The 19,419-nt window shown below is 35.3% G+C and overlaps 1 protein-coding gene and 13 non-coding genes across 14 annotated transcripts in view; 13 read left to right on the top strand and 1 right to left on the bottom strand.

Moving 5' to 3' along the window:
• The window catches only part of LOC142338166 (proteasome adapter and scaffold protein ECM29-like), a 212,565-nt gene that overhangs the window by 47,392 nt on the left and 145,754 nt on the right, over positions 1 to 19,419 (bottom strand). The window lies entirely within an intron of this gene.
• Positions 472 to 543, top strand: Trnah-gug (transfer RNA histidin (anticodon GUG)). The gene has a single exon. It is a non-coding gene; the product is annotated as a tRNA-His (tRNA).
• Trnah-gug (transfer RNA histidin (anticodon GUG)) lies at positions 1,689 to 1,760 on the top strand. The gene has a single exon. It is a non-coding gene; the product is annotated as a tRNA-His (tRNA).
• Trnah-gug (transfer RNA histidin (anticodon GUG)) lies at positions 2,935 to 3,006 on the top strand. The gene has a single exon. It is a non-coding gene; the product is annotated as a tRNA-His (tRNA).
• Trnah-gug (transfer RNA histidin (anticodon GUG)) lies at positions 5,014 to 5,085 on the top strand. Its single transcript has one exon. It is a non-coding gene; the product is annotated as a tRNA-His (tRNA).
• Positions 5,847 to 5,918, top strand: Trnah-gug (transfer RNA histidin (anticodon GUG)). Its single transcript has one exon. It is a non-coding gene; the product is annotated as a tRNA-His (tRNA).
• Trnah-gug (transfer RNA histidin (anticodon GUG)) lies at positions 6,682 to 6,753 on the top strand. Its single transcript has one exon. It is a non-coding gene; the product is annotated as a tRNA-His (tRNA).
• Positions 7,514 to 7,585, top strand: Trnah-gug (transfer RNA histidin (anticodon GUG)). Its single transcript has one exon. It is a non-coding gene; the product is annotated as a tRNA-His (tRNA).
• Trnah-gug (transfer RNA histidin (anticodon GUG)) lies at positions 9,183 to 9,254 on the top strand. The gene has a single exon. It is a non-coding gene; the product is annotated as a tRNA-His (tRNA).
• On the top strand, positions 10,433 to 10,504 carry Trnah-gug (transfer RNA histidin (anticodon GUG)). The gene has a single exon. It is a non-coding gene; the product is annotated as a tRNA-His (tRNA).
• On the top strand, positions 11,681 to 11,752 carry Trnah-gug (transfer RNA histidin (anticodon GUG)). Its single transcript has one exon. It is a non-coding gene; the product is annotated as a tRNA-His (tRNA).
• Trnah-gug (transfer RNA histidin (anticodon GUG)) lies at positions 12,516 to 12,587 on the top strand. The gene has a single exon. It is a non-coding gene; the product is annotated as a tRNA-His (tRNA).
• Trnah-gug (transfer RNA histidin (anticodon GUG)) lies at positions 13,774 to 13,847 on the top strand. The gene has a single exon. It is a non-coding gene; the product is annotated as a tRNA-His (tRNA).
• On the top strand, positions 18,792 to 18,863 carry Trnah-gug (transfer RNA histidin (anticodon GUG)). The gene has a single exon. It is a non-coding gene; the product is annotated as a tRNA-His (tRNA).

Below are 19,419 nucleotides of genomic sequence, written 5' to 3'. Positions count from 1 at the left end.
CAAAATTAAAGACAAAATTTAATGTTTTTAACACGCATACAAAAAAGGTCGGTCCAGATCGTCTAGTGGTTGGGACATTGCGTTGTGGCCGCAATAACCCAGTTTCAAATCCTGGTCCGGACAGTTCAATTATTTCGTTGGACAGAAGCAATTCTACGTCGCCCATAGAGTACTCTATTATACTGGTAAGTTATATATGCGGTAGCAATTGTTTACTAGAAACTTGCTGAAAACCTGAACCCCAGAAAATCTTTAGGGAATTAGGAGTTTTAAGCAAATTTTCAAAACGAAGTTGATTTCTCCAAAAAATTTCAGTGAAGTACTAGCTAATCCTGATGAGAGAAAAAACTACAAAAAACAATGCTCAAATTCGTTTCTCCAAATCCACAAAGATACAAAACTAGACTCATTAACCATATCAAAAATGAAAGACGAAATTTAATGTTTTTATCACGCATGCACCAAAGGCCGGTCCAGATCGTCTAGTGGTTAGGACATTGCGTTGTGGCCGCAATAACCCAGGTTCGAATCCTGGTCTGGACAATTCTTTTATTTCATTGGACAGAAATTCTACGGCACCCATAGAGTACTCTATTAAACTAGTAAGTGATAGATGCGGTAACAATTGTTTACTAGAAACTTGCTGAAAAGCTGAACCTTAAAAAATCTTTAGGGAATAAGGAGTTTTAAGCAAATTTTCAAAACAAAGTTGATTTCTCCAAAAAATTCAGTGAATTACTAGCTCATCCTGATGAGAGAAAAACTACAAAAACAAAAGCTCAAATTTACTCCACCAAATCCACAAAGAGACAACACTAGACTCATTAACCATATCAAAAAGGAAAGACCAAAATTTAATGTTTTTAACACGCATACAAGAAAAGCCGGTTCAGATCGTCCAGCGGTTAGGAAATTGCGTTGTGGCCGCAATAACCCCGGTTCGAATCCTGGTCTGGACAATTCTTTTATTTCATTGGACAGAAATTCTACGGCACCCATAGAGTACTCTATTAAACTAGTAAGTGATAGATGCGGTAACAATTGTTTACTAGAAACTTGCTGAAAAGCTGAACCTTAAAAAATCTTTAGGGAATTAGGAGTTCTGCAAATTTTGAAAAAAGTATTTCTTTATAAAAAAATTCAGTGAAGTATTAGCTCATCCTGAGAGAAAAAACTACAAAAACCAATGCTCAAATTCGTTTCTCCAAATGCACAAAGAGACAAAACTAGAATCATTAACCATATCAAAAATTAAAGATAAAATTTAATGTTTTTAACACGCATACAAAAAAGGTCGGTCCAGATCGTCTAGTGGTTGGGACCAAATCCTGGTCCGGACAGTTCAATTATTTCGTTGGACAGAAGCAATTCTACGTCGCCCATAGAGTGCTCTATTATAGTGGTAAGTTATATATGCGGTAGCAATTGTTTACTAGAAACTTGCTGAAAACCTGAACCCCAGAAAATCTTTAGGGAATTAGGAGTTTTAAGCAAATTTTCAAAACGAAGTTGATTTCTCCAAAAAAAATCAGTGAAGTACTAGCTAATCCTGATGAGAGAAAAAACTACAAAAAACAATGCTCAAATTCGTTTCTCCAAATCCACAAAGATACAAAACTAGACTCATTAACCATATCAAAAATGAAAGACGAAATTTAATGTTTTTATCACGCATGCACCAAAGGCCGGTCCAGATCGTCTAGTGGTTAGGACATTGCGTTGTGGCCGCAATAACCCAGGTTCGAATCCTGGTCTGGACAATTCTTTTATTTCATTGGACAGAAATTCTACGGCATCCATAGAGTACTCTATTAAACTAGTAAGTGATAGATGCGGTAACAATTGTTTACTAGAAACTTGCTGAAAAGCTGAACCTTAAAAAATCTTAAGGGAATGAGGAATTTTAAGCAAATTTTCAAAACAAAGTTGATTTCTCCAAAAAATTCAGTGAATTACTAGCTCATCCTGATGAGAGAAAAACTACAAAAACAAAAGCTCAAATTTACTCCAACAAATCCACAAAGAGACAACACTAGACTCATTAACCATATCAAAAAGGAAAGACCAAAATTTAATGTTTTTAACACGCATACAAGAAAAGCCGGTTCAGATCGTCCAGCGGTTAGGAAATTGCGTTGTGGCCGCAATAACCCAGGTTCGAATCCTGGTCTGGACAATTCTTTTATTTCATTGGACAGAAACTCTACGGCACCCATAGAGTACTCTATTAAACTAGTAAGTGATAGATGCGGTAACAATTGTTTACTAGAAACTTGCTGAAAAGCTGAACCTTAAAAAATCTTTAGGGAATTAGGAGTTCTGCAAATTTTGAAAAAAGTATTTCTTTATAAAAAAATTCAGTGAAGTATTAGCTCATCCTGAGAGAAAAAACTACAAAAACCAATGCTCAAATTCGTTTCTCCAAATGCACAAAGAGACAAAACTAGAATCATTAACCATATCAAAAATTAAAGATAAAATTTAATGTTTTTAACACGCATACAAAAAAGGTCGGTCCAGATCGTCTAGTGGTTGGGACATTGCGTTGTGGCCGCAATGACCCAGTTTCAAATCCTGGTCCGGACAGTTCAATTATTTCGTTGGACAGAAGCAATTCTACGTCGCCCATAGAGTGCTCTATTATAGTGGTAAGTTATATATGCGGTAGCAATTGTTTACTAGAAACTTGCTGAAAACCTGAACCCCAGAAAATCTTTAGGGAATTAGGAGTTTTAAGCAAATTTTCAAAACGAAGTTGATTTCTCCAAAAAAATTCAGTGAAGTACTAGCTAATCCTGATGAGAGAAAAAACTACAAAAAACAATGCTCAAATTCGTTTCTCCAAATCCACAAAGATACAAAACTAGACTCATTAACCATATCAAAAATGAAAGACGAAATTTAATGTTTTTATCACGCATGCACCAAAGGCCGGTCCAGATCGTCTAGTGGTTAGGACATTGCGTTGTGGCCGCAATAACCCAGGTTCGAATCCTGGTCTGGACAATTCTTTTATTTCATTGGACAGAAATTCTACGGCATCCATAGAGTACTCTATTAAACTAGTAAGTGATAGATGCGGTAACAATTGTTTACTAGAAACTTGCTGAAAAGCTGAACCTTAAAAAATCTTAAGGGAATGAGGAATTTTAAGCAAATTTTCAAAACAAAGTTGATTTCTCCAAAAAATTCAGTGAATTACTAGCTCATCCTGATGAGAGAAAAACTACAAAAACAAAAGCTCAAATTTACTCCAACAAATCCACAAAGAGACAACACTAGACTCATTAACCATATCAAAAAGGAAAGACCAAAATTTAATGTTTTTAACACGCATACAAGAAAAGCCGGTTCAGATCGTCCAGCGGTTAGGAAATTGCGTTGTGGCCGCAATAACCCAGGTTCGAATCCTGGTCTGGACAATTCTTTTATTTCATTGGACAGAAACTCTACGGCACCCATAGAGTACTCTATTAAACTAGTAAGTGATAGATGCGGTAACAATTGTTTACTAGAAACTTGCTGAAAAGCTGAACCTTAAAAAATCTTTAGGGAATTAGGAGTTCTGCAAATTTTGAAAAAAGTATTTCTTTATAAAAAAATTCAGTGAAGTATTAGCTCATCCTGAGAGAAAAAACTACAAAAACCAATGCTCAAATTCGTTTCTCCAAACGCACAAAGAGACAAAACTAGAATCATTAACCATATCAAAAATTAAAGACAAAATTTAATGTTTTTAACACGCATACAAAAAAGGTCGGTCCAGATCGTCTAGTGGTTGGGACATTGCGTTGTGGCCGCAATGACCCAGTTTCAAATCCTGGTCCGGACAGTTCAATTATTTCGTTGGACAGAAGCAATTCTACGTCGCCCATAGAGTGCTCTATTATACTGGTAAGTTATATATGCGGTAGCAATTGTTTACTAGAAACTTGCTGAAAACCTGAACCCCAGAAAATCTTTAGGGAATTAGGAGTTTTAAGCAAATTTTCAAAACAAAGTTGATTTCTCCAAAAAAATTCAGTGAAGTACTAGCTAATCCTGATGAGAGAGAAAACTACAAAAAACAATGCGCAAATTCGTTTCTCCAAATCCACAAAGATACAAAACTAGACTCATTAACCATATCAAAAATGAAAGACGAAATTTAATGTTTTTATCACGCATGCACCAAAGGCCGGGCCAGAACGTCTAGTGGTTAGGACATTGCGTTGTGGCCGCAATAACCCAGGTTCGAATCCTGGTCTGGACAATTCATTTATTTCATTGGACAAAAGAAATTCTACGTCGACCATAGAGTACTCTATTATACTGGTAAGTTATACATGCGGTAACAATTGTTTACTAGAAACTTGCTGAAAACCTGGACCCTAGAAAATCTTTAGGGAATTAGGAGTTTAAAGCAAATTTTCAAAACAAAGTTCATTTCTCCAAAAAATTCAGTGAAGTACTAGCTCATCCTGATGAGAGAAAAACTACAAAAACCAATGCTCAAATTCGTTTCTCCAAATCCACAAAGAGACAAAACTAGGATCATTAACCATATCAAAAATTAAAGACAAAATTTAATGTTTTTAACACGCATACAAGAAAGGCCGGTCCAGATCGTCTAGTGGTTAGTACATTGCGTTGTGGCCGAAAAATAACCCAGGTTCGAATCCTGGTCTGGACAATTACTTTATTTCATTGGACAGAAGAAATTCTACGGCAGCCATAGAGTACTCTATTAAACTAGTAAGTTATAGATGCGGTAACAATTGTTTACTAGAAACTTGCTGAAAACCTGAACCCTAAAAAATCGTTAGGGAACTAGGAGTTCTAAGCAAAATTTGAAAAAAGTATTTCTTTTAAAAAATTCAGTGAAGTATTAGCTCATCCTGAGAGAAAAAACTACAAAAACCAATGCTCAAATTCGTTTCTCCAAATGCACAAAGAGACAAAACTAGAATCATTAACCATATCAAAAATTAAAGACAAAATTTAATGTTTTTAACACGCATGCACCAAAGGCCGGTCCAGATCGTCTAGTGGTTAGGACATTGCGTTGTGGCCGCAATAACCCAGGTTCGAATCCTGGTCTGGACAATTCATTTATTTCATTGGACAGAAGAAATTCTAGGGCAGCCATAGAGTACTCTATTAAACTAGTAAGTTATAGATGCGGTAACAATTGTTTACTAGAAACTTGCTGAAAACCTGAACCCTAAAAAATCGTTAGGGAACTAGGAGTTCTAAGCAAAATTTGAAAAAAGTATTTCTTTTAAAAAATTCAGTGAAGTATTAGCTCATCCTGAGAGAAAAAACTACAAAAACCAATGCTCAAATTCGTTTCTCCAAATGCACAAAGAGACAAAACTAGAATCATTAACCATATCAAAAATTAAAGACAAAATTTAATGTTTTTAACACGCATACAAAAAAGGTCGGTCCAGATCGTCTAGTGGTTGGGATATTGCGTTTTGGCCGCAATAACCCAGTTTCAAATCCTGGTCCGGACAGTTCAATTATTTCGTTGGACAGAAGCAATTCTACGTCGCCCATAGAGTACTCTATTATACTGGTAAGTTATATATGCGGTAGCAATTGTTTACTAGAAACTTGCTGAAAACCTGAACCCCAGAAAATCTTTAGGGAATTAGGAGTTTTAAGCAAATTTTCAAAACAAAGTTCATTTCCTAAAAAAAATTCAGTGAAGTACTAGCTAATCCTGATGAGAGAAAAAACTACAAAAAACAATGCTCAAATTCGTTTCTCCAAATCCACAAAGATACAAAACTAGACTCATTAACCATATCAAAAATGAAAGACGAAATTTAATGTTTTTATCACGCATGCACCAAAGGCCGGTCCAGATCGTCTAGTGGTTAGGACATTGCGTTGTGGCCGCAATAACCCAGGTTCGAATCCTGGTCTGGACAATTCATTTATTTCATTGGACAGAAGAAATTCTACGGCAGCCATAGAGTACTCTATTAAACTAGTAAGTTATAGATGCGGTAACAATTGTTTACTAGAAACTTGCTGAAAACCTGAACCCTAAAAAATCGTTAGGGAATTAGGAGTTCTAAGCAAATTTTGAAAAAAAGTATTTCTTTATAAAAAAATTCAGTGAAGTATTAGCTCATCCTGAGAGAAAAAACTACAAAAACCAATGCTCAAATTCGTTTCTCCAAATGCACAAAGAGACAAAACTAGAATCATTAACCATATCAAAAATTAAAGACAAAATTTAATGTTTTTAACACGCATACAAAAAAGGTCGGTTCAGATCGTCTAGTGGTTGGGACATTGCGTTGTGGCCGCAATAACCCAGTTTCAAATCCTGGTCCGGACAGTTCAATTATTTCGTTGGACAGAAGCAATTCAACGTCGCCCATAGAGTACTCTATTCTACTGGTAAGTTATATATGCGGTAGCAATTGTTTACTAGAAACTTGCTGAAAACCTGAACCCCAGAAAATCTTTAGGGAATTAGGAGTTTTAAGCAAATTTTCAAAACAAAGCTCATTTCTCCAAAAAAATTCAGTGAAGTACTAGCTAATCCTGATGAGAGAAAAAACTACAAAAAACAATGCTCAAATTCGTTTCTCCAAATCCACAAAGATACAAAACTAGACTCATTAACCATATCAAAAATAAAGGCGAAATTTAATTTTTTTATCACGCATGCACCAGAGGCCGGTCCAGATCGTCTAGTGGTTAGGACATTGCGTTGTGGCCGCAATAACCCAGGTTCGAATCCTGGTCTGGACAATTAATTTATTTCATTGGACAGAAGAAATTCTACGGCGGCCATAGAGTACTCTATTAAACTAGTAAGTTATAGATGCGGTAACAATTGTTTACTAGAAACTTGCTGAAAACCTGAACCCTAAAAAATCGTTAGGGAATTAGGAGTTCTAAGCAAATTTTGGAAAAAGTATTTCTTTATAAAAAAATTCAGTGAAGTATTAGCTCATCCTGAGAGAAAAAACTACAAAAACCAATGCTCAAATTCGTTTCTCCAAATGCAAAAAGAGACAAAACTAGAATCATTAACCATATCAAAAATTAAAGATAAAATTTAATGTTTTTAAGACGCATACAAAAAAAGTCTGTCCAGATCGTCTAGTGGTTGGGACATTGCGTTGTGGCCGCAATAACCCAGTTTCAAATCCTGGTCCGGACAGTTCAATTATTTCGTTGGACAGAAGCAATTCTACGTCGCCCATAGAGTACTCTATTATACTGGTAAGTTATATATGCGGTAGCAATTGTTTACTAGAAACTTGCTGAAAAGAACCCCAGAAAATCTTTAGGGAATTAGGAGTTTTAAGCAAATTTTCAAAACAAAGTTCATTTCTCCAAAAAAATTCAGTGAAGTACTAGCTAATCCTGATGAGAGAAAAAACTACAAAAAACAATGCTCAAATTCGTTTCTCCAAATCCACAAAGATACAAAACTAGACTCATTAACCATATCAAAAATGAAAGACGAAATTTAATGTTTTTATCACGCATGCACCAAAGGCCGGTCCAGATCGTCTAGTGGTTAGGACATTGCGTTGTGGCCGCAATAACCCAGGTTCGAATCCTGGTCTGGACAATTCATTTATTTCATTGGACAGAAGAAATTCTACGGCAGCCATAGAGTACTCTATTAAACTAGTAAGTTATAGATGCGGTAACAATTGTTTACTAGAAAATTGCTGAAAACCTGAACCCTAAAAATCGTTAGGTAATTAGGAGTTCTAAGCAAATTTTGAAAAAAGTATTTCTTTATAAAAAAATTCAGTGAAGTATTAGCTCATCCTGAGAGGAAAAACTACAAAAACCAATGCTCAAATGCGTTTCTCCAAATGCAAAAAGAGACAAAACTAGAATCATTAACCATATCAAAAATTAAAGATAAAATTTATTGTTTTTAACACGCATACAAAAAAGGTCGGTCCAGATCGTCTAGTGGTTGGGACATTGCGTTGTGGCCGCAATAACCCAGTTTCAAATCCTGGTCCGGACAGTTCAATTATTTCGTTGGACAGAAGCAATTCTACGTCGCCCATAGAGTACTCTATTATACTGGTAAGTTATATATGCGGTAGCAATTGTTTACTAGAAACTTGCTGAAAACATGAACCCCAGAAAATCTTTAGGGAATTAGGAGTTTTAAGCAAATTTTCAAAACAAAGTTCATTTCTCCAAAAAAATTCAGTGAAGTACTAGCTAATCCTGATGAGAGAAAAAACTACAAAAAACAATGCTCAAATTCGTTTCTCCAAATGCACAAAGATACAAAACTAGACTCATTAACCATAACAAAAATGAAAGACGAAATTTAATGTTTTTATCACGCATGCACCAAAGGCCGGTCCAGATCGTCTAGTGGTTAGCACATTGCGTTGTGGCCGCAATAACCCAGGTTCGAATCCTGGTCTGGACAATTCATTTATTTCATTGGACAGAAGAAATTCTACGGCAGCCATAGAGTACTCTATTAAACTAGTAAGTTATAGATGCGGTAACAATTGTTTACTAGAAACTTGCTGAAAACCTGAACCCTAAAAAATTGTTAGGGAATTAGGAGTTCTAAGCAAATTTTGAAAAAAGTATTTCTTTAAAAAAAAATTCAGTGAAGTATTAGCTCATCCTGAGAGAAAAAACTACAAAAACCAATGCTCAAATTCGTTTCTCCAAATGCAAAAAGAGACAAAACTAGAATCACTAACCATATCAAAAATTAAAGATAAAATTTAATGTTTTTAACACGCATACAAAAAAGTTCGGTCCAGATCGTCTAGTGGTTGGGACATTGCGTTGTGGCCGCAATAACCCAGTTTCAAATCCTGGTCCGGACAGTTCAATTATTTCGTTGGACAGAAGCAATTCTACGTCGCCCATAGAGTACTCTATTATACTGGTAAGTTATATGTGCGGTAGCAATTGTTTACTAGAAACTTGCTGAAAACCTGAACCCCAGAAAACCTTTAGGGAATTAGGAGTTTTAAGCAAATTTTCAAAACAAAGTTCATTTCTCCAAAAAAATTCAGTGAAGTACTAGCTAATCCTGATGAGAGAAAAAACTACAAAAAACAAAGCTCAAATTCGTTTCCCCAAATCCACAAAGATACAAAACTAGACTCATTAACCATATCAAAAAAGAAAGACGAAATTTAATGTTTTTATCACGCATGCACCAAAGGCCGGTCCAGATCGTCTAGTGGTTAGGACATTGCGTTGTGGCCGCAAAAACCCAGGTTCGAATCCTGGTCTGGACAATTCATTTATTTCATTGGACAGAAGAAATTCTACGGCAGCCATAGAGTACTCTATTAAACTAGTAAGTTATAGATGCGGTAACAATTGTTTACTAGAAACTTGCTGAAAACCTGAACCCTAAAAAATCGTTAGGGAACTAGGAGTTCTAAGCAAATTTTGAAAAAAGTATTGCTTTAAAAAAATTCAGTGAAGTATTAGCTCATCCTGAGAGAAAAAACTACAAAAACCAATGCTCAAATTCGTTTCTCCAAATGCACAAAGAGACAAAACTAGAATCATTAACCATATCAAAAATTAAAGACAGAATTTAATGTTTTTAACACGCATACAAAAAAGGTCGGTCCAGATCGTCTAGTGGTTGGGACATTGCGTTGTGGCCGCAATAACCCGGTTTCAAATCCTGGTCCGGACAGTTCATTTATTTCATTGGACAGAAGAAATCGTACGGCACCCATAGAGTACTCTATTAATCTGGTAAGTTACAGATTCGATAACAATTGTTTACTAGAAACTTGCTGAAACCTGAACCCTAAAAAATCTTTATGGAGTTAGTTTTAAGCAAATTTTCAAAACGAAGTTCATTTCTTTAAAAAAAAATCAGTGAAGTACTAGCTCATCCTGATGAGAGAAAAACTACAAAAACCAATGCTTAAATTCGTTTCTCCAAATCCACAAAGAGACAAAACTAGGATCATTAACCATATCCAAAAATTAAAGACAAAATTTAATGTTGTTAACACGCATACAAGAAAAGTCGGTCCAGATCGTCTAGTGGTTGGGACATTGCGTTGTGACCGCAATAACCCAGTTTCAAATCCTGGTCCGGACAGTTCAATTATTTCGTTGGACAGAAGCAATTCTACGTCGCCCATAGAGTACTCTATTATACTGGTAAGTTATATATGCGGTAGCAATTGTTTACTAGAAACTTGCTGAAAACCTGAACCCCAGAAAACCTTGAGGGAATTAGGAGTTTTAAGCAAATTTTGAAAACAAAGTTCATTTCTCCAAAAAAATTCAGTGAAGTACTAGCTAATCCTGATGAGAGAAAAAACTACAAAAAATAAAGCTCAAATTCGTTTCCCCAAATCCACAAAGATACAAAACTAGACTCATTAACCATATCAAAAATGAAAGACGAAATTTAATGTTTTTATCACGCATGCACCAAAGGCCGGTCCAGATCGTCTAGTGGTTAGGACATTGCGTTGTGGCCGCAAAAACCCAGGTTCGAATCCTGGTCTGGACAATTCATTTATTTCATTGGACAGAAGAAATTCTACGGCAGCCATAGAGTACTCTATTAAACTAGTAAGTTATAGATGCGGTAACAATTGTTTACTAGAAACTTGCTGAAAACCTGAACCCTAAAAAATCGTTAGGGAACTAGGAGTTCTAAGCAAATTTTGAAAAAAGTATTGCTTTAAAAAAATTCAGTGAAGTATTAGCTCATCCTGAGAGAAAAAACTACAAAAACCAATGCTCAAATTCGTTTCTCCAAATGCACAAAGAGACAAAACTAGAATCATTAACCATATCAAAAATTAAAGACAGAATTTAATGTTTTTAACACGCATACAAAAAAGGTCGGTCCAGATCGTCTAGTGGTTGGGACATTGCGTTGTGGCCGCAATAACCCGGTTTCAAATCCTGGTCCGGACAGTTCATTTATTTCATTGGACAGAAGAAATCGTACGGCACCCATAGAGTACTCTATTAATCTGGTAAGTTACAGATTCGATAACAATTGTTTACTAGAAACTTGCTGAAACCTGAACCCTAAAAAATTTTATGGAGTTAGTTTTAAGCAAATTTTCAAAACAAAGTTCATTTCTTTAAAAAAAATCAGTGAAGTACTAGCTCATCCTGATGAGAAAAAAACTACAAAAACCAATGCTTAAATTCGTTTCTCCAAATCCACAAAGAGACAAAACTAGGATCATTAACCATATCCAAAAATTAAAGACAAAATTTAATGTTGTTAACACGCATACAAGAAAAATCGGTCCAGATCGTCTAGTGGTTGGGACATTGCGTTGTGACCGCAATAACCCAGTTTCAAATCCTGGTCCGGACAGTTCAATTATTTCGTTGGACAGAAGCAATTCTACGTCGCCCATAGAGTACTCTATTATACTGGTAAGTTATATATGCGGTAGCAATTGTTTACTAGAAACTTGCTGAAAACCTGAACCCCAGAAAACCTTTAGGGAATTAGGAGTTTTAAGCAAATTTTGAAAACAAAGTTCATTTCTCCAAAAAAATTCAGTGAAGTACTAGCTAATCCTGATGAGAGAAAAAACTACAAAAAATAAAGCTCAAATTCGTTTCCCCAAATCCACAAAGATACAAAACTAGACTCATTAACCATATCAAAAATGAAAGACGAAATTTAATGTTTTTATCACGCATGCACCAAAGGCCGGTCCAGATCGTCTAGTGGTTAGGACATTGCGTTGTGGCCGCAAAAACCCAGGTTCGAATCCTGGTCTGGACAATTCATTTATTTCATTGGACAGAAGAAATTCTACGGCAGCCATAGAGTACTCTATTAAACTAGTAAGTTATAGATGCGGTAACAATTGTTTACTAGAAACTTGCTGAAAACCTGAACCCTAAAAAATCGTTAGGGAACTAGGAGTTCTAAGCAAATTTTGAAAAAAGTATTGCTTTAAAAAAATTCAGTGAAGTATTAGCTCATCCTGAGAGAAAAAACTACAAAAACCAATGCTCAAATTCGTTTCTCCAAATGCACAAAGAGACAAAACTAGAATCATTAACCATATCAAAAATTAAAGACAAAATTTAATGTTGTTAACACGCATACAAGAAAGGTCGGTCCAGATCGTCTAGTGGTTGGGACGTTGCGTTGTGGCCGCAATAACCCAGGCTCGAATCCTGGTCTGGACAATTCATTTATTTCATTGGACAGAAGAAATTCTACGGCAGCCATAGAGTACTCTATTATACTGTTAAGTTATATATGCGGTAGAAATTGTTTACTAGAAACTTGCTGAAAACCTGAACCCCAGAAAATCTTTAGGGAATTAGGAGTTTTAAGCAAATTTTCAAAACAAAGTTCATTTCTCCAAAAAAAATTCAGTGAAGTACTAGCTAATCCTGATGAGAGAAAAAACTACAAACAACAATGCTCAAATTCGTTTCTCCAAATCCACAAAGATACAAAACTAGACTCATTAACCATATCAAAAATGAAAGACGAAATTTAATGTTTTTTATCACGCATGCACCAAAGGCCGGTCCAGATCGTCTAGTGGTTAGGACATTGCGTTGTGGCCGCAATAACCCAGGTTCGAATCCTGGTCCGGATAGTTCATCTATTTCATTGGACAGAAGAAATCGTACGGCACCCATAGAGTACTCTATTAATCTGGTAAGTTACAGATTCGATAACAATTGTTTACTAGAAACTTGTTGAAACCTGAACCCTAAAAAATCTTTATGGAATTAGTTTTAAGCAAATTTTCAAAACAAAGTTCATTTCTCCAAAAAAATTCAGTGAAGTACTAGCTCATCCTGATGAGAGAAAAACTACAAAAACCAATGCTCAAAATTGTTTCTCCAAATCCACAAAGAGACAAAACAAGGATCATTAACCAAATCAAAAATTAAAGACAGAATTTAATGTTTCTAACAGGCATACAAAAAGGTCGGTCCAGATCGTCTAGTGTTTGGGACATTGCGTTGTGGCCGCAATAACCCAGGTTCGAATCCTGGTCTTGACAGCTCATTTCTTTTGTTTCATTGGACAAAAGAAATTCTACGTCGCCCATCGAGTACTCTATTATACTGGTAAGTTATACATGCGGTAACAATTGTTTACTAGAAACCTGCTGAAAACCTGAACCCTAGAAAATTGTTAGGGAATTAGGAGTTTTAAGCAAACTTTCAAAACAAAGTTCATTTCTCCAAAAAATTCAGTGAAGTACTAGCTCATCCTGATGAGAGAAAAACTACAAAAACCAATGCTCAAATTCGTTTCTCCAAATGCACAAAGAGACAAAACTAGAATCATTAACCATATCAAAAATTAAAGACAGAATTTAATGTTTTTAACACGCATACAAAAAAGGTCGGTCCAGATCGTCTAGTGGTTGGGACATTGCGTTGTGGCCGCAATAACCCAGTTTCAAATCCTGGTCCGGACAGTTCCTTTATTTCATTGGACAGAAGAAATTCTACGTCGCCCATAGAGTACTCTATTATACTGGTAAGTTATATATGCGGTAACAATTGTTTACTAGAAACTTGCTGAAAACCTGAACCCTAGAAAATCTTTAGGGAATTAGGAGTTTTGAGCAAATTTTCAAAACAAAGTTCATTTCTCCAAAAAATATCAGTGAAGTACTAGCTAATCCTGATGAGAGAAAAAAACTACAAAAAACAATGCTCAAATTCGTTTCTCCAAACCCACAAAGATACAAAACTAGACTCATTAACCATATCAAAAATGAAAGACAAAATTTAATGTTTTTAACACGCAAACAAAAAAGGTCGGTCCAGATCGTCTAGTGGTTAGTACATTGCGTTGTGGCCGCAAAATAACCCAGGTTCGAATCCTGGTCTGGACAATTACTTTATTTCATTGGACAGAAATTCTACGGCACCCATAGAGAACTCAATTATTCTTGTTAGTCATAGATGCGGTAACAATTGTTTACTAGAAACTTGCTGAAAACCTGAACCCTAAAAAATTGTTAGCGAATTAGGAGTTTTAAGCAAACTTTCAAAACAAAAATTTATTTTTTAAAAAAAAATCAGTGAAGTACTAGCTCATCCTGATGAGAGAAAAAAAATACAAAAACCAATGCTCAAATACGTTTCTCCAAATCCACAAAGAGACAAAACTAGAACCATTAACCAAATCAAAAATTAAGGACAAAATTTAATGTTTTTAACACGCATACAAGAAAGGCCGGTCCAGATCGTCTAGTGGTTAGTACATTGCGTTGTGGCCAAAAAAATAACCCAGGTTCGAATCCTGGTCTGGACAATTACTTTATTTCATTGGACAGAAATTCTACGGCACCCATAGAGAACTCAATTATTCTTGTTAGTCATAGATGCGGTAACAATTGTTTACTAGAAACTTGCTGAAAACCTGAACCCTAAAAAATTGTTAGCGGATTAGGAGTTTTAAGCAAACTTTCAAAACAAAAATTTATTTTTACAAAAAAATCAGTGAAGTACTAGCTCATCCTGATGAGAGAAAAAAAATACAAAAACCAATGCTCAAATACGTTTCTCCAAATCCACAAAGAGACAAAACTAGAACCTTTAACCATATCAAAAATTAAGGACAAAATTTAATGTTTTTAACACGCATACAAGAAAGGCCGATCCAGATCGTCTAGTGGATAGGACATTGGGTTGAAGCCGCAATAACCCAGGTTCTAATCCTGGTCTGGACAATTCATTTATTTCATTGGACAGAAAGTTTACGGCACCCATAGAGTACTCTATTATTCTGGTAAGTCATAGATGCGGTAACAATTGTTTACTAGAAATTTGCTGAAAACCTGAACCCTAAAAAATCGTTAGGGAATTAGGAGTTTTAAGCAAACATTCAAAACAAAAATTTATTTCTAAAAGAAATCAGTGAAGTACTAGCTCATCCTGATGAGAGAAAAACTACAAAAACCAATGCTCAAATACGTTTCTCCAAATCCACGAAGAGACAAAACTAGAATCATTAACCATTTAAAAAATTAAAGACAAAATTCAATGTTTTTAACACGCATACAGTAAAGGCCGGTCCAGATCGTCTAGTGGTTAGGAGATTGCGTTGTGACCGCAATAACCCAGGTTCGAATACTGGTCTGCACAGTTGATTTATTTCATTGGACACAAGAAATTCTAAGGCACCCATAGAGTACTCTATTATAATGGTAAGTTATAGATGCGGTACCAATTGTTTACTAAAAACTTGCTGAAAACCTGAACCCCAAAACATTTTTAGGGAATTAGGAGTTTTAAGCAAACATTCAAAACAAAAATTTATTTCTAAAAAAATTCAGTGAAGTACTAGCTCATCCTGATGAGAGAAAAAACAACAAAAACCAATGCTCAAATACGTTTCTCCAAATCCACGAAGAGACAAATCTAAAATCATTAACCATGTCAAAAATGAAAGACGAAATTTAGAGTTTTTATCACGCATACAACAAAGGCCGGTCCAGATAGTCTAGTGGTTAGGACATTGCGTTGTGGACGCAATAACACAGATTCGAATCCTGACCTGGACAATTCATTTATTTCATTGGACAGAAAAAATTCTACGGCACCCGTAGAGTACTCAATTATTCTTGTTAGTCATAGATGCGGTAACAATTGTTTACTAGAAACTTGCTGAAAACCTGAACTCTAAAAAATTGTTAGCGAATTAGGAGTTTTAAGCAAACTTTCAAAACAAAAATTTATTTAAAAAAAAATCAGTGAAGTACTAGCTCATCCTGATGAGAGAAAAAAAATACAAAAACCAATGCTCAAATACGTTTCTCCAAATCCACAAAGAGACAAAACAAGAACCTTTAATCATATCAAAAATTAAGGACAAAATTTAATGTTTTTAACACGCATACAAGAAAGGCCGATCCAGATCGTCTAGTGGATAGGACATTGGGTTGAAGCCGCAATAACCCAGGTTCTAATCCTGGTCTGGACAATTCATTTATTTCATTGGACAGAAAGTTTACGGCACCCATAGAGTACTCTATTATTCTGGTAAGTCATAGATGCGGTAACAATTGTTTACTAGAAACTTGCTGAAAACCTGAACCCTAAAAAATCGTTAGGGAATTAGGAGTTTTAAGCAAACATTCAAAACAAAAATTTATTTCTAAAAGAAATCATTGAAGTACTAGCTCATCCTGATGAGAGAAAAACTACAAAAACCAATGCTCAAATACGTTTCTCCAAATCCACGAAGAGACAAAACTAGAATCATTAACCATTTAAAAAATTAAAGACAAAATTTAATGTTTGTAACACGCATACAGAAAAGGCCGGTCCAGATCGTCTAGTGGTTAGGACATTGCGTTGTGACCGCAATAACCCAGGTTCGAATACTGGTCTGCACAGTTGATTTATTTCATTGGACACAAGAAATTCTAAGGCACCCATAGAGTACTCTATTATAATGGTAAGTTATAGATGCGGTACCAATTGTTTACTAAAAACTTGCTGAAAACCTGAACCCCAGAACATTTTTAGGGAATTAGGAGTTTTAAGCAAACATTCAAAACAAAAATTTATTTTTAAAAAAATTCAGTGAAGTACTAGCTCATCCTGATGAGAGAAAAAACAACAAAAACCAATGCTCAAATACGTTTCTCCAAATCCACGAAGAGACAAATCTAAAATCATTAACCATGTCAAAAATGAAAGACGAAATTTAGAGTTTTTATCACGCATACAACAAAGGCCGGTCCAGATAGTCTAGTGGTTAGGACATTGCGTTGTGGACGCAATAACACAGATTCGAATCCTGGCCTGGACAATTCATTTATTTCATTGGACAGAAAAAATTCTACGGCACCCGTAGAGTACTCTATTATACTGGTAAGTTATAGATGCGGTACCAATTGTTTACTAAAAACTTGCTGAAAACCTGAACCCTAGAAAATTTTTAGGGAATTAGGAGTTTTCAGCAAATTTTCAAAACAAAGTTCATTTCTCTTAAAAAATCAGTGAAGTACTAGCTAATCCTGATGAGAGAAAAAACTACAAAAAACAATGCTCAAATTCGTTTCTCCAAATCCACAAAGATACAAAACTAGACTCATAAACCGTATCAAAAATGAAAGACGAAATTTAGAGTTTTTATCAGGCATACAGGAAAGGCCGGTCCAGATCGTCTAGTGGTTAGGACATTGCGTTGTGACAACAATAACCCAGGTTCTAATCCTGGTCTGGACAATTCATTTATTTCATTGGACAGAAAGTTTACGGCACCCATAGAGTACTCTATTATTCTGGTAAGTCATAGATGCGGTAACAATTGTTTACTAGAAACTTGCTGAAAACCTGAACCCTAAAAAATCGTTAGGGAATTAGGAGTTTTAAGCAAACATTCAAAACAAAAATTTATTTCTAAAAGAAATCATTGAAGTACTAGCTCATCCTGATGAGAGAAAAACTACAAAAACCAATGCTCAAATACGTTTCTCCAAATCCACGAAGAGACAAAACTAGAATCATTAACCATTTAAAAAATTAAAGACAAAATTTAATGTTTGTAACACGCATACAGAAAAGGCCGGTCCAGATCGTCTAGTGGTTAGGACATTGCGTTGTGACCGCAATAACCCAGGTTCGAATACTGGTCTGCACAGTTGATTTATTTCATTGGACACAAGAAATTCTAAGGCACCCATAGAGTACTCTATTATAATGGTAAGTTATAGATGCGGTACCAATTGTTTACTAAAAACTTGCTGAAAACCTGAACCCCAGAACATTTTTAGGGAATTAGGAGTTTTAAGCAAACATTCAAAACAAAAATTTATTTTTAAAAAAATTCAGTGAAGTACTAGCTCATCCTGATGAGAGAAAAAACAACAAAAACCAATGCTCAAATACGTTTCTCCAAATCCACGAAGAGACAAATCTAAAATCATTAACCATGTCAAAAATGAAAGACGAAATTTAGAGTTTTTATCACGCATACAACAAAGGCCGGTCCAGATAGTCTAGTGGTTAGGACATTGCGTTGTGGACGCAATAACACAGATTCGAATCCTGGCCTGGACAATTCATTTATTTCATTGGACAGAAAAAATTCTACGGCACCCGTAGAGTACTCTATTATACTGGTAAGTTATAGATGCGGTACCAATTGTTTACTAAAAACTTGCTGAAAACCTGAACCCTAGAAAATTTTTAGGGATTAGGAGTTTTCAGCAAATTTTCAAAACAAAGTTCATTTCTCTTAAAAAATCAGTGAAGTACTAGCTAATCCTGATGAGAGAAAAAACTACAAAAAACAATGCTCAAATTCGTTTCTCCAAATCCACAAAGATACAAAACTAGACTCATAAACCGTATCAAAAATGAAAGACGAAATTTAGAGTTTTTATCAGGCATACAGGAAAGGCCGGTCCAGATCGTCTAGTGGTTAGGACATTGCGTTGTGACAACAATAACCCAGGTTGGAATCCTGGTCAGGACAATTCATTTATTTCATTGGACAGAAATTCTACGGCACCCATAGAGTACTCTATTATTCTGGTAAGTCATAGATGCGGTAAAAAATTGTTTACTAGAAACTTGCTGAAAACCTGAACCCTAAAAAATCGTTAGGGAATTAGGAGTTTTAAGCAAACATTCAAAACAAAAATTTATTTTAAAAAAAAATCAGTGAAGTACTAGCTCATCCTGATGAGAGAAAAAACTACAAAAACCAATGCTCAAATACGTTTCTCCAAATCCACGAGGAGAAAAAAACTAGAATCACTAACCATATCAAAAATTAAAAACAAAATTTAATGTTTTTAACACGCATACATGAAAGGCCGGTCCAGATCGTCTAGTGGTTTGGACATTGCGTTGTGACCGCAACAACCCAGGTTCGAATCCTGGTCTGGACAATTCAATTATCTCATTGGACAGAAGAAATTCTACGGCACCCATAGAGTACTCTAATATACTGGTAGGTTATAGTTGCGTTAACAATTTTTTACTAGAATTTGCTGAAAACCTGAACCCTAAAAAATTGTTAGGGAAATAGGAGTTTTAAGCAAATTTTGAAAACAAAGTTTATTTCTCTAAAAAAATTCAGTGAAGTACTAGCTAATCCTGATGAGAGAAAAACTACAAAAACCAATGCTCAAAATCGTTTCTCCAAATCCACAAAGAGACAAAACTAGGATCATTAACCATATCAAAAATTAAAGACAAAATTAAATGTTTTTAACACGCATACAAGAAAGGTCGGTCCAGATCGTCTAGTGGTTGGAACATTGTGTTGTGACCGCAATAACCAGGTTCGAATCCTGGTCTGGACAGTTCATTTAATTCTTTGTACAGAAGAAAATGTACGACACCCATAGAGTACTCTATTATTCTGGTAAGTTATAGATGCGGGAACAATTGTTTACTAGAAACTTGCTGAAAACCTGAACCCTAAAAAATTGTCAGGGAATT

The sequence above is a fragment of the Convolutriloba macropyga genome, chromosome 4 (genome assembly GCF_964194025.1).
Source record: "Convolutriloba macropyga chromosome 4, txConMacr16.3, whole genome shotgun sequence".
Lineage (NCBI taxonomy): Eukaryota > Metazoa > Xenacoelomorpha > Acoela > Convolutidae > Convolutriloba > Convolutriloba macropyga.
Note: the sequence above shows the minus strand (reverse complement) of the source record. Positions and strands in the feature narration are given on the sequence as shown.